This window comes from Coccinella septempunctata, chromosome 1 (genome assembly GCF_907165205.1).
Source record: "Coccinella septempunctata chromosome 1, icCocSept1.1, whole genome shotgun sequence".
Classification (NCBI taxonomy): Eukaryota; Metazoa; Arthropoda; class Insecta; order Coleoptera; family Coccinellidae; genus Coccinella; species Coccinella septempunctata.
The window spans coordinates 52,470,939-52,484,573 of NC_058189.1; the positions used below are offsets into that span (position 1 = coordinate 52,470,939).

Here is a 13,635-nt window from a genome sequence, read left to right on the forward strand (position 1 = left end):
GTATTTAGAAGAACAATGTTGGTTAACTTTGCTGAAGTATTAATCCTGAATGTCATTGTACCTATCTTTAAACGCGAATTATTCTTAAACGGTTGATTGTTGGATGATATATCAAAAGTAGGTACCTTTTTTCAAGAAAAAGTTGCACCTAATATTATCAAGATAAGTAGCTACGTATCATTAAAACACTGGTATAACAAAAAAAGGGTTCACAAAAGGGAAGTTCGCCCCTTGAAAACTACCCTTAGTCAATCTGAAGAATCATTGAAGAATTAGCAAATAACAGATTTTGTTATCCTCAAATATACCCAACAGTTGAATTACATATTTTATAGTAGGTACCCATTTCAGAAGTAACGTTGGAAAAAGGAGGCCATTTTTCAGAGTTGTAGCAGCCTAAATAAGGGCTTCAGATATATAGACAATACTTTACTTTCTGTTGCATGGATCAAGAAGAATTAATTTTTGGGTAACCAAAATCATTTTTGTATTTTCGTATTATTTATATGTATAAGGAATCTCTCCTTTTCTTTCATTATAATATTGTTTTTTCTTAGATTTTTCATATGAAAAATTTAAAAAATTTAATTTGTCATGTGCTCTGAGGAAGGGGGGTTATTACCCCCTTTACCCTCCTGTAGGACCGCCCTTGATTCAATCCTTCCAAAATGTGTGAAAATATCGAAAGCTTTCGTCTTGATGGATTATCTCCCCATATTCCAATGTATTCTTCTTAGTCAATTTTTTTGTGTGCAATGTGAAAAGGGAAGCTTTTCTGTAGGAAAAGTCGAGTCTCGAGTCTTCTCTCCTGATTTATGTGTTTACCCATATTCTATGTTTTCATTCTTATGAGCCATTACTATGAAGGAGAAGAAAGTATATAGCCATCGTAAATCATCAAGTTGGTTGGACTTCTGAGTGAGAAATAATGAAATAGCATTATGATGAACAAAACAACCGAACATCATCTATATATTTTTAGGCATGCAGTATGTATAATAAAGGATCGTATTTACAAGAATACATTCCTGGAGTTGAGTACATCAAGATTCCTGTCAAATCACAGCTATGAATTTTTTATTCCGGGGACAGTTTATTGAATGTGATTGCAATACAAAATTCCAATTATTCTGTATTTATAACACTGCATGAAAATGTGGTATTTTCCCTATAATTTGAAAGAGTTCATTCGACATGCTACATAGGAATCTTTTGTTATAATATGAAGAAACTACAATTATAATTTAGAGTAGTATAGTAAAAGTGCTGCATATACTATGTGGATAGATCCTAACCTAACCCAACCTAACTTAAAACAGCTGTACCTATGAAAAACCTTTTTTTTTTCATTTCCCTCCATACAGGGTGAGTCCTTGACTCGTATAAATATTTGAAAGTAGATTATTAGGTCGAAAAAACGGTCTTGATAAAAAGATAAAGCCATTTTGAGTTTTTATAATGAGCAGAATTTCCTTCAGAATAACTAGTTAAATCTGTGACACTACACATTTGTGGATCTTTCAAACAGAGTTTTATTCAGCCAAAGTACCCAATTTTTGAAATTTCACAGAGACTTTATAATTTTTGAACATCAAATTACTCGAAAACGGCGCATTATACGAGAAAATACGATGATGAATACTTTTATTTTACAAAACGTTCAAATATTCATTAGATAGCGTCCAACTTAGTGTCAAGAGTTGGGTTCCTTGAATTTTTGGTATTTTTATGGTACGTAATGGTCATAGTGAGAAAACTAATGAGAAAAGTTGATGGTATCTTGTGTTCGAAAAAGATTCATAAAATAAATAAAAAACTATATTCATTTTATTCGATAATACCTTCAGTGAGCTAGAATTAAAAATAATATTTTTTTACGGTTTTTCAAAAGCCTTTCAAACCGAGCCGATTCGAAAAACAAGGTGAAGGAAAAAACTGTTTCTTTTGACATCAAGAATCTACTCTTGTATTTGTACCAGTCAAGGACTTCTTATTTTTTATATTATTACATGTAGGCAAATAATTCTCTTCAATTTATGATCTGAATGAATAAATTATTGACATATAACCGACATGGCTTTTTGCTCAGGGCACTGTTTTATATATGCTATTGAACTGAAAATAGAATAATACAAAACGTGCAATGAATGTTTTGGTGCGCCAATTAAATGTAACCTAAATTCTCCCCAATCCATTAACCTCTACACATCGAATCATAACCGCTTTTGATCCGGTCCAATCTGTTTGAAAGCCATTAACTTGACGCATTTAGTTCATCGAAAATCGCGAATTGATTAGGGATATCGCTCTGTTCGACCCATCAAATACCATATTCATCTGACACACATTTCATAAGCAAAAAAAGTAAAGGAAAGAATGGAACGTTCATTAGCATTATCTCGTCAAGTATGATTTCTACGAAAACTCTAGTCACGTTTTGACCAAAAAGGAGCGGTTATTCATTATCCTATACTTTATTTAGCTATAATTAATTATTATCAATTCTGCTATCTTGTACCATGGCAAAAAACACGAATGATGTATGGTTCATGGTAGGAAAGTGATTATTAATTCTTGAGTTTTGGGCTATTAAACATCATTAGAAAGTGTACGTGATCCGTATGTGCGGAAAATGATTATCATGGGAACTGTGTTGAAAGAGGCGATTAAGATATACATTGATTTTTTTTTTTCACTTGTATGTGGCCATCGTATAAGACGGTTATAACACTGGGTATAATCTATGAATGTGTACCTATCTATCGAATTCTAATGCCCGTTTTCACCAGCGATCCCTAGATTTTAAGGAATACCTAAGCCCATTTAAGTGACACTTAGCTTCAATTTCCTTTTCACCAACGTCTAGGAAACTCTTAAGTGCTAGGGGACACCCTAAATTATAAATGCCCGAAAGTCGATCCCCTATCGAATCCCTAGTAAAGTGAGCGGATTTTGACATGTGTACGATACGCAAAAAGAATTTTTTTTCGAGAAAGGGATAAATGTAAGTTGTGAATTTGTGGGGTTGGTTTGAGATTTGTGTATTTATTTGGAGACACGGTTATTTGGGAAGTGATTGAACTAAAAACCCCTTCACAATGATAACTTTTAAACACCAATTTCTAGCAAATGAACAATAATATTTGAGAGCTTTCAAGAGTAGAAATCGCTCGAATATCAATAAAGCAGAGCTTGTTCTTAGGAATGAATAGAAGCAGTTGTGTGAAAAATTTTGAACATATACAATGGAAGTTTATGAAAAAGTGCAGTCATGTTGGAATTTGGCGATTCTTTATATCTCGAGGAGGATGTTCGGTGACACCATATAGAATGATTTGTATGATTATCAACGCAAAGGGAATATTGGATTTATGTTTCTGTCTTTATGAGTATTCATAAAAAAAAACTAAATAGTACGGAACTATTTTATTTAGATGAATATTTCTTCCTATAGAAAGTGAGTTCAGTGAATTATTATCAATAGGAAAGGAAATTGAATATTTGGGAAAAAATATTGAACAATATATAGAAATCAGAATTTTTTATTGATATGCATGAAGAGTACTGAAAGTTGGGTAATCGACATTAACACTTCACATAAAAACACTTCAACTGTTATTAAAATTTGCTTCAAGAGTGTTTCTCAATATAGCATTCAATCCAAGAAAAAATATACAACTCTATTCTATTCTATTCTCATCTTTCAATCTTACATTATTTAAAAACATGAGCAAATTTCTGGAATACACCTCTTCTTCTCATGAATCTTTCCATAGGTAACTCCCGAGGTAACTCCTTTTTTGATCTAACTTCTTTGTCAAGATTCTGCCAAGAATTTGGTGTGTACTGAACTTTATTATGAAATGAATTTGAATCATTTTTCGAAGATATCCACGTCCACATTCTGTTTTTAGATAGATCACATAATCCAGTGTTATGTAGGAGTGTATGTGTAGAGCGGAGTACTATGTATTCTATAAAAGCTCACTTGTATTTTCTCTGTTCATGATTACTCGGATTTAAAAGCTAGATACCTGCGTAATTTCTCTTAAAAAAAATAATATTTTTAACGTCAAACTACAACGACAGGTCAATGTCACGAGCACAGATCCTTATATTTTCGAAATACTGTTGAAATCTGATACGAAATACATTTCTTTTCAATTTATTACAGGGAAACAATGAATATAGGGCACAGGACATTGGAAAATTTTAGGAGAAAATTAACGGAAATCTGTTTGCAAGACATAAAGAATCGTGCGATTCGGTGAACCATTACGTCTGTACCCTCGTAGCCAAATTTCGTAGCTACGAGCTCCTATCCATTTCCTAGATAAGTATTCCTTAACAAAGTGTACCTTTGTACGGTGAAAACGAATTTATGTTAAGGGTAGAGTTAGGTACTCCCTAAAGCTAAGGAATACTTAGATAGGGGCTTGTTTAGGGATCGTTGGTGAAAACGGGCATAAGAGACTTTTTCCCTCTGATATGAAAGTTTTTTTAAATTTTAACGTTTTTGTATCTCCGAAACGATGTTTGAGGCTGTTTAACGATTGGAATGAAACTAGAGAGTTGTCCCTGGTACAGTTATCAGTTTGTGTATCCACATTGTATAAAAGAATTATGATCACTTAATGAAAATTGCTTTTTTTTTGTTAACCCACAGCCTATTTTTTCTCGGGAATGTGTACGAGAACACATCGATTTAAATTTGTGTCGACATCAACACTCAATCACGAAAATTTACATCGGATTTGCTTTCCACTCACACCAAACACCAGTAGCCAGCTTTTATCTGACTGCTCTTGTGAATTATGCATGAGTCGAAAAATTCCTGATTATAGAATTGATGGAAATAAACGAATAAAACATGGACGAAACCAAGGCCTTCCGAGTGAAAGAAGAGAGCAACTAAATAATTCTAATTAGATCTATTTAAATTTAATGGGAGCAGGAACTTAACACGGTGTTTGGAAGATTTACGAGGTAATAAGTTCTGTTTCATTTCCTTTTGGAATTTTAACTGATAACCTCTAACTTGGAACGATTTTTCGGTTAGATCTATGAGGAGAAAACTGATTCCTAGAGAGTTTTTGATAATGCCAGTGAGATAATTCCTGATTTCGAAGCTGAATTGGTGTGCTATAGATTCGACGGAGAAGAATTATATAGGATGGTCCAGATCGTAACCAAGAAATTTCAACCACGTATTCTTCATCAAAAATAAGCCCTAGTATGTCATATAAACATATGTCGAGAATTGTTTCCTCTCCGAGATACGGGGTGTTAAAATTATAGAAAAAAAAATGTCTTTTATTAATAACTTTCACACTGCTTGAAATATTTTTATGAAATTTGAGACATAGGTTTTGAGCGTCAAGGAGCACTTTTTGCATAATATCATTTCTTTTTTATTCTACCAGAGGCGTCCGTTCTGCAGTGAGACTGAATATTTTCAGATAAAAAATTATACGCCACTGGTTTTTCCGACAATGAAAATTACTATTTGAATCCTTATTTGATTTGGAGCAAATTCGGTCTCTTGACTTTTTGCTGTACGAGGCACCGTTTCCGGTTAAAAAAATAGAACACATTCTCATGCATGAAGAAATCGTTCACAAAAATAGTCTTATTATTATTATGTAGGTACCTACCATATCAAATTTTGGCGATTTCTTCATGCATGAGAATGTGTTTTATTTTTTCAACTGGAAACGGCGCCTCGTACAGCAAAAAGTCAGGAGACCGAATTTGCTCCAAATTAAATACGGATTTAAATAGTAATTTTTATTGTCGGAAAAACCAGTGGCGTATCATTTTTTTATCTGAAAATATTCAGTCTCGCTGCAGTACGGATACCACTGGTAGAATAGAAAAGAAATGATATTATGCAAACAGTGCTCTTTGACGCTCAAAATCTATGTCTGAAATTTCATGAAAATATTTCAAGCAGTGTGAAAGTTATTAATAAAAAACATTTTTTTTTCTATAATTTCAACACCCCGTATCTAGGAGAGGAAACATTTCTCGACATATGTTTATATGACAAACTAGGCCTTATTTTTGATGTAGAATACGTGGTTAAAATATTTTGGTTACGATCTGGAACACCCTGTATATCATGAAACATAATGACTTGCTATGAAAGAAGTACGAGTACAATATTCACGAAGAGATTATTGAAAAATCGCTAGTGGCGCCTGTCGTACATTCTGCTAAATATGAAAACAATGGCTCGAATAAATTCGAAGTACATACTGGCAAAAATAATTTTCAAATGTTCAAATAATGGGGGCCACTTTCATAAAGGTTATTTTAGTTGAATCTTCATCTCTATATGGTTGAAATACTTCCAATTAGTAATTATAAACCCTTTTTATTTTATCCAAATTTACGATCTTGAGGTGCTTCCTCAGCGACCTGAGATCACGGAGGACTTAATGCATTCCATCGAATTAGAACAGTTTGATTCCAATTTGGATGCCCCAACAATAACACACCATCCATTCACTTGACACTGTTTATACTGGGTGTTAATTGCAGCAGTATATAATCGCATTTCATGGCACATAATTGACTGTAATGATATTTTTTCAGGAGAACCCAAGCCAACGCATGAGGTCAAAACATCGTTGCAGTATTCCGAAATAAGGTAGGGTTATAATTAGATGTCTTACTCTCCAGTTGGAATAGTCTCAAATAATCGTTCTCTGTCTGTATATACGGTTTCGGTCTCAACTAATTGATGTACCAAGTTCTTGTTAACCACTGATAAATGCGAGTTATCCTAGGATATAATCTATCATATAGGAAGCCGGAGAGAAACTATGTTTCGAGTAGTTTATTTGCGAACTGGCTGAATGACATGCTGCTTCTCGACTAGTTTCGCTGGATGATAATAAGTTTCGGTATTTTCGACAGGCTGACAAATTGTTTAAAGACTAGGAAGGCACTGCAATAACTATTTGGGAATATTTGGCATAATACTCAGTGTGAATTGAAAGCGTGGGGCGTGGGGTAAAATTGATATCTCCTATCAAGTCTATACTGGGTGAGTCTTTGACTCGTACAAATATTTAAACAGTAGATTGCCGAAGTCAAAAGTTTTCCCATTATGAACCATAAAAACACCAAAAAAGTAAGTACGATAATTGTGTTTTCTGACTATAGTTATCATCATCATCATTGCTATATCCCGTTGCCGGGAATGAATCTACAAAAAGACGAAAAAAGGGAAAAAACAAAAAGAAAAAGGAAAAAAAAAGGAGGTGTGAACAGACTTATAATTTTTCAGGGCTAATTGCGACTGTGTGACTGTAGAGACCCAACCGTGATCTGCAGATCCTTCCACATTCAGGGCATGGATAGTCACCAACCAGATCTGGCCGCCGCTGTATCCCTCTCAAGTCTCCATTATAACTGTGTACCAAAGTCCTCCACTGTGACCTGTCTAACGCTAGTTGTTCCCAGTTATGATTGGCATTAACTGATTTTAGGGATTGATGTAGTGTATCCTTAAACCGCTTATACTGGCCTCCTGGTTTCCGGGCTCCCTCAGTGAATTCGCCATATAGAGCTATTTTGGGGAGTCTTGTGTCTTGCATCCTCAGAATGTGGCCGCTCCACCTGAGTCGGGCCTTCGTTACTTGAGTCTCAATTGTTGTACAACTCGCGCGCTGCAAGACTTCTGCATTCGAAACTTTGTGGAACCATCTGATGTGCATTATCTGTCTTAGATGACGTTGTTGCGTTTGTTCAAGCTGTTTAATATGTTCGCTTCCGTAAAGAAGCGTTGGGGGGACCACTGCCTTGTAAACAGCTGTCTTGGTCTTCAGATTGAGGTCGTGATTTCGAGACACTCTGTCCTTTAGCTTCCAGAATGCCCGTGATGCCGAATTGATACGGTTTTGTATTTCCGTGTCAAGGTTAGCCCTAGTATTTATGAAGCTTCCCAAGTATTTGAACTGCTCGACCTGTTCTAGAGTTTCATTCTCCAGGCTGATATCTGTTTGAAGGCTTTCTGGCGGACTTACCAGGATTTTGGTTTTGTCGATATTGAGTCTAAGGCCTAAAGCTTCGTATATATGTTTATAGGTGTCTAACATTATCTGTAGATCCTCCGAGCTGCTAGCGATAAGTGAACAGTCGTCTGCATATTGAAGTTCCGTGATAAACTTGGTACTGGTTTTTGCTCTGAGGCGCTTCAGGTTGAAAAGGCCTCCATCAAATCTGAATCTTATCCCAACACCTCTTACGGGCATACTCATGTCAGCAATTATCGATACAGCTATGGCGAAAATATTGAACAGTTAGCCTAGTTGCACACACACCGATTTTGGACGGCCGATTTTATATCGGTCGTCCAAATTACTTGCACATACGCCGACCACTGATCGGTGACGGTAAAATGCCGGTGAGCAACCGTCCAATACCGGCAATACCTGGATGTAGTGGCGTACGTGACTAAGTACACGTTTGTACAAGCACCGATTGTTTACCATTGAACTCAAGAAGGAGTTCTTTCTTGAGTTCAATGTTTTTTACCGACCATTTCAGTCGATAGTGGTCGGCGTATGTGCAAGGTCCCGTTCCCACACGTGGTTCACTATTGGAATTTGGACGACCGATATAAAATCGGCCGTCCAAAATCGGTGTGTGTGTGCAACTAGGCTTAGCCTTTGATCCTCCTACAGTATAGGGTGGGCAAAATTCTACTGAAGGGATCTCGAGCACTATAGCAGCTAGAAGAAAACTGATGACATATTCTCGAGCTCTTTTTTCCTTACTATTCCAAATCTGAAAACAGATCCAGCCTAACGGTCATAGATTTTGAGTTATGAACGAAAATTGAGAAATTGTCATTTTCAATGAAGCTGAATAACTCGCTTATTTGAACTCTTATTCGAAATCCGTTGTTACATTCTACAGGCACTTTTCTATGAGGATTCCGAATATGAAATTAATAAATTTTTTGATCCAGTCATTTCCGAGATACGACAGGGATTTCTGATTTTTCAAATGTAAACTGTAGTTGAAAGTTCTTTCATCTTGCTGCAATTTTTTTGCTGATTTCAAAAATGTCAGATGTCGCTATTCATCTGAATTGTACACGAGAAAAAAATTCAATACTTTTTCCTGCTTTTCGATTCTCTACTGAATTATAAGTAGGCTGGGTTACCATATCAACCGTTGAATATGCATTATATTTTGTGAACCTGAGCCTCTATGGTTGAAATCACGGATTGCTGAATAAATATTTCGATGATTAATTTGCCATCGTTTCTTCTCGCGATGTTTGGCATGCTTATCTTATGATGGTTCACAATTCGAACACTACCGCTGACAGAAGTACCTATTTTTCATCATCTTTCTTCTGTAAAAATTATCATTATAGATAGCTATCGTATTTTATTTATATTACTGACTCTTAATGTTTCTTTCATGAATATAAAAACGATAATTGAATAAATTTTCTTCTTTAATAATCAGACGAAAGTCTTTTACTCTCTTTTAAAAGATATCGATGTCGATATCGATATATAAAATAAATAATTATTCGACAGTCGGCGATTCCTATCGCAGAAGGTTGAGTTCACATTGGATTATGTGGAGTTCACGAACCATAATGCATTTTCAACGGTCGCTATGGTAACGCCAGCCTACTGAAAATTCAACAGTGATTCGAAAAGCAGGAGAAAGTATTGAATTTTTTTCTCGTGTAACATTCAGGTGAATAGCGACATCTGATACATTTTTGACATCAGCAAAAAAATTGCAGCAAGATGAAAGAACTTTGAACTATAGTTCATATTTGAAAAATTAGAAATTCCTGTCGTATCTGGAAAATAACTGGATCAAAAAATTTATAAATATCATATACGGATTTCGAACACAAGTTCAAATAAGCGAGTTATTCAGCTTCATTGGAAATGACAATTTCTCAATTTTCGTTCATAACTCAAAATCTATGAACGTTAGGCTGGATCTGTTTTCAGTTTTGGATTAGTCAAGAAAAAAGAGCTCGAGAATGTGTTATCCGTTTTCTTCTAGCTGCTATAGTTCTCGAGATCCCCTCAGTAGACAACGAATTTTGCCCACCCTGTACGTTGTAAAGAGCTGTTTATCATGCCTATAGTGAAAAACGAGAAAACTTCCAACTGCTTAGCGTGTTCGATCATACCATATCCAGCAACGTTCATCCATATGCAAGGCGGATAACCACAGAACCACATTTCGGTAAAATCGGTCACGTTTAAGAAATTCCCGAGTATCTGTTCCTTTGACGGAATGTTTTGAATGTTTGAAAGCTATAAAATGAGCGTTGAAGTTGAGGGTGGGAAAACCTCCCTTTGACGACTCCTGATTCGCCTTTCATGCCGAATAGAATGGAGCAACATCCGCATTTTTCCGATTTCTTAGAGGAATGCTGCCGGGTAATTGCCGGTAATTCACGTACGTCGTCGGTCCTTTTGAATACGCCGAAAGCTCTCGCTGTATTATGAAATTCACATTTGTCAGGATTCTCTCGCCTCATTTCGTCGCACGGCTATTGAATTTCCGTAGAAATATGTTTTTAATGGGCCCCTAAGAATAGACGCGTGCTCGCTGACGAACGAACGGAAGCCCCGACAATCAAGACGTTTTTCGAGCGGTTCGAATACTGAATTCCTTTTCTTCGGGAATGCACTGTTCATGGCTAAATTCGAAGGTTATAAATTGGTATCAGTAATTTATCCATTGAAATAAGATTATGTGGAGTTTCGTGGTTCCATCCTCAATGAGATATGATTTATCAGTCCTCAATTTTCAACCCAGTATATACTGCTCCACAAGAGTTATTGATATCGTATTCAATCGTTTTTAAAAAGTATGTAATCTTCGGGAAAATCGCTGTAAAATCATTTAAAACTCAATAACAACTTGAATCGATCCAATAAAAATCAATAAAAATTTCGTCAATCTGGTCGTCTTTTTTCTGAAGTTTGGTTCTTTGCATATGCTTCATGAATGTTCTTATTTTGAAATGAAGTCAGTTTATCAACAGCTTCGATTTGAAACGAGTTTTCTGAAAAGCCAAGACGTAAATTAACAAACGCTGAGGCTAATAGGGCTATCGGAATGCTACAGGGTGGCCTAACTCAGGTTGTTGTAGCGGAAAGGCTCCAAGTCAGCCAAAGTGTGATACCTCGACTTTGGAATAGGTTCAGGGAGACAGGTTCCGTGTTGGAAAGACCAAGGCTTGGTGGGCGACGAAAAACAACACCTGCTCAGGATCGTTTCATCACCGTTTCGGCGAAAAGAAACCCTACATCTACGTGTAGAATGCTACGGAATACTCTTCAAAATGCAGATTGGGTCCAAGTTTCCATCGAAACCATCAGACGACGTTTGAGAGAGGTGAATCTAGGTTCTAGACGTCCATTAAGAGGAGTTCCATTAACACGTGACCATAAGACCATAAGACCATAAGTCAAAGATTGGAATGGGCAAGGCAATTGGAACGATCAATGGCGTAGTGTCCTTTTCACTTATGAATCCAGATATGGACGATCTTCAGATTCTCGAAGAATAAGGGTATGGACAATCCCACGCATACCCCGTAATCGTCGCTATGTCCAAGTCCATCCATTCCGAGAGGGTAGTGTTATGGTATGAGCCGGGATATGTTTCAGCGGGCGCACAGATCTACACATTTGTCCTGGGAGCATGTCATTGACAATGTTGTGCCAAATTTCCACGCTGTTATTGGTGAAACTTTTCAATTTCTAGACGATAACGCTAGACCGCACCATGCAGTCATAGTTGAGAATGCCCGCGAGGAGCTTGGTATTCCACATTTACCATTTTACCAATACCTCCGCACTCACCAGATTTGAATTGCATAGAACATCCATGGGATATGCTCCAAAGAAGATTAAATAATCAACAACCTACCCCAGTATCCTTAAATGATCTGAGAGAGCTTCTGCCCCGTTTATGGAACCAAATTCCTCAAGAAATGTTCAACAACCTCGTGTGTAGTATGCGAAGAAGATGTCAAGCTGATATTGATGGCCGTGGAGGCCATATATTGTATTGATAGTCTTAAAATGCTTGAATTGTCTGGGAATAAAATTTCGTTATTTTACTCGAAATCATCTTAATATGAATTTTCATCACAAAAATCTTATTTTAACTATATTTTTTTCCAATTTAAGTCAATATCCCTAACTCATGTGGAGCAGTTTATTTGTTGATCGAATCAAATAGCTAGGAAAATTCGTCATTTGAAAGCGTGGCTGAAGAACCAAAGACCATGCTAAGGTTCAAATATAGTTCTTCTAGCCCAGTAGAATAAGCATTCAATTAAAAAACTGAAACCAGAGAATTTATTGCTGGAATGGCTTTAGATATGTCCCAATAGGAATATCCTAGGTTTTCCCCTAGGCGGAGGCATCAAAAGCGTTTTTTCCTTACCCATTTATAAGCAATTACATTTCGAAGTTGTGTCACATTCGAACATACATGGAAAATTCACCCTCACTACCAACTGCTCCCCATATTCACATTTTTCTTCCTCGTACAAGATTTATAACAAGAAATATGAAGTTTAACAGTTTTGATCACTTCTCTTCTTACTGCACCCAAGCAATGTTGAGAGCCTCTTGATTTCAGAGTAACAACCACAAGGTCTTGTTCGTCATTGTTAATCACAATATTATAGTCAGAAATGATTTTAATTCTAGGAAATTTTCTAATTTTCGTTGTCTACTGAGGGGGTCTTGAAAATTATGAGAGCTAGAAAGAATGGTGAAAACCGTAGCCTCCTACGATTCTTTGTTTTTGAGTTATTAGCAAAAAATGGGATTTTTACTATCTAGAAAAGTTCTCATAACTTTTTGTCTTTGAAGTTACAGATCTGAAAATTTAACCTCCTTAGGCACTTTTATACGTAGAAAATTTCTTTTCAATAACAAATTCAATAAAAGTTTGCATTCAAAAAAACGAAAGTTCGTCTGATGATTCGAGATGCAGAAATATTTTGAGCTCGTCAGTGGATTCTACGTAAAAAAGTGCCTGTATAAGGTTCAAGTTTCAGATCTGCAACTTCAAAGACAAAAAAGTGAGGAGAACATTTCGAAATCCTCAAAATCTCATTTTTTGCTAATAACTCAAAAACGAAGAATCGTAGGAGGCTACGGTTTTCACCATTTTTTGTTTCTCTGAAAAAAAACTCGGAAATGTGTCACCGGTTTTCTTCTAGCTCTTATAGTTCTCGAGATCCCCTCAGTAGACAATGAATTTTGCCCATCCTGTAAAGTACATAGGCAACAAATATATTTCCTAGCTTTATAGTAAAAACCTTCCAATAAATACATACATCCCAGGATATCCCTTTGGATGTCGCCTACGAGAGCAATAAAAATAAATAATCATTACATGGGTCAGAAATGAATCGAACGAATCCTCAAGAAGTACTGGGGGCCACGACTACGAAAAGGGCAAAGGAGACATAATGAGAATCAGATGCTACAACACAATGATAATTTGATGTGGGAAATAATGCCTTTTTTTATTACAATAGTTATAGCAACTCCCTAACCAAGAAAATTTTTTTTAATTGATTTTATTTCTTCTATATTCCATGTCGTTAGT

The 13,635-nt window shown here is 36.0% G+C and overlaps 1 protein-coding gene across 1 annotated transcript in view; it reads left to right on the forward strand.

The window, feature by feature from the left end:
• LOC123322851 (frizzled-2) overlaps positions 1–13,635 on the forward strand; it is a 350,497-nt gene that overhangs the window by 99,831 nt on the left and 237,031 nt on the right. Inside the window, exon 2 of the mRNA XM_044910903.1 lies at positions 6,598–6,652. The gene's annotated coding sequence lies outside the window, so the exon portion shown is untranslated. The remainder of the gene's footprint in view (positions 1–6,597; positions 6,653–13,635) is intronic.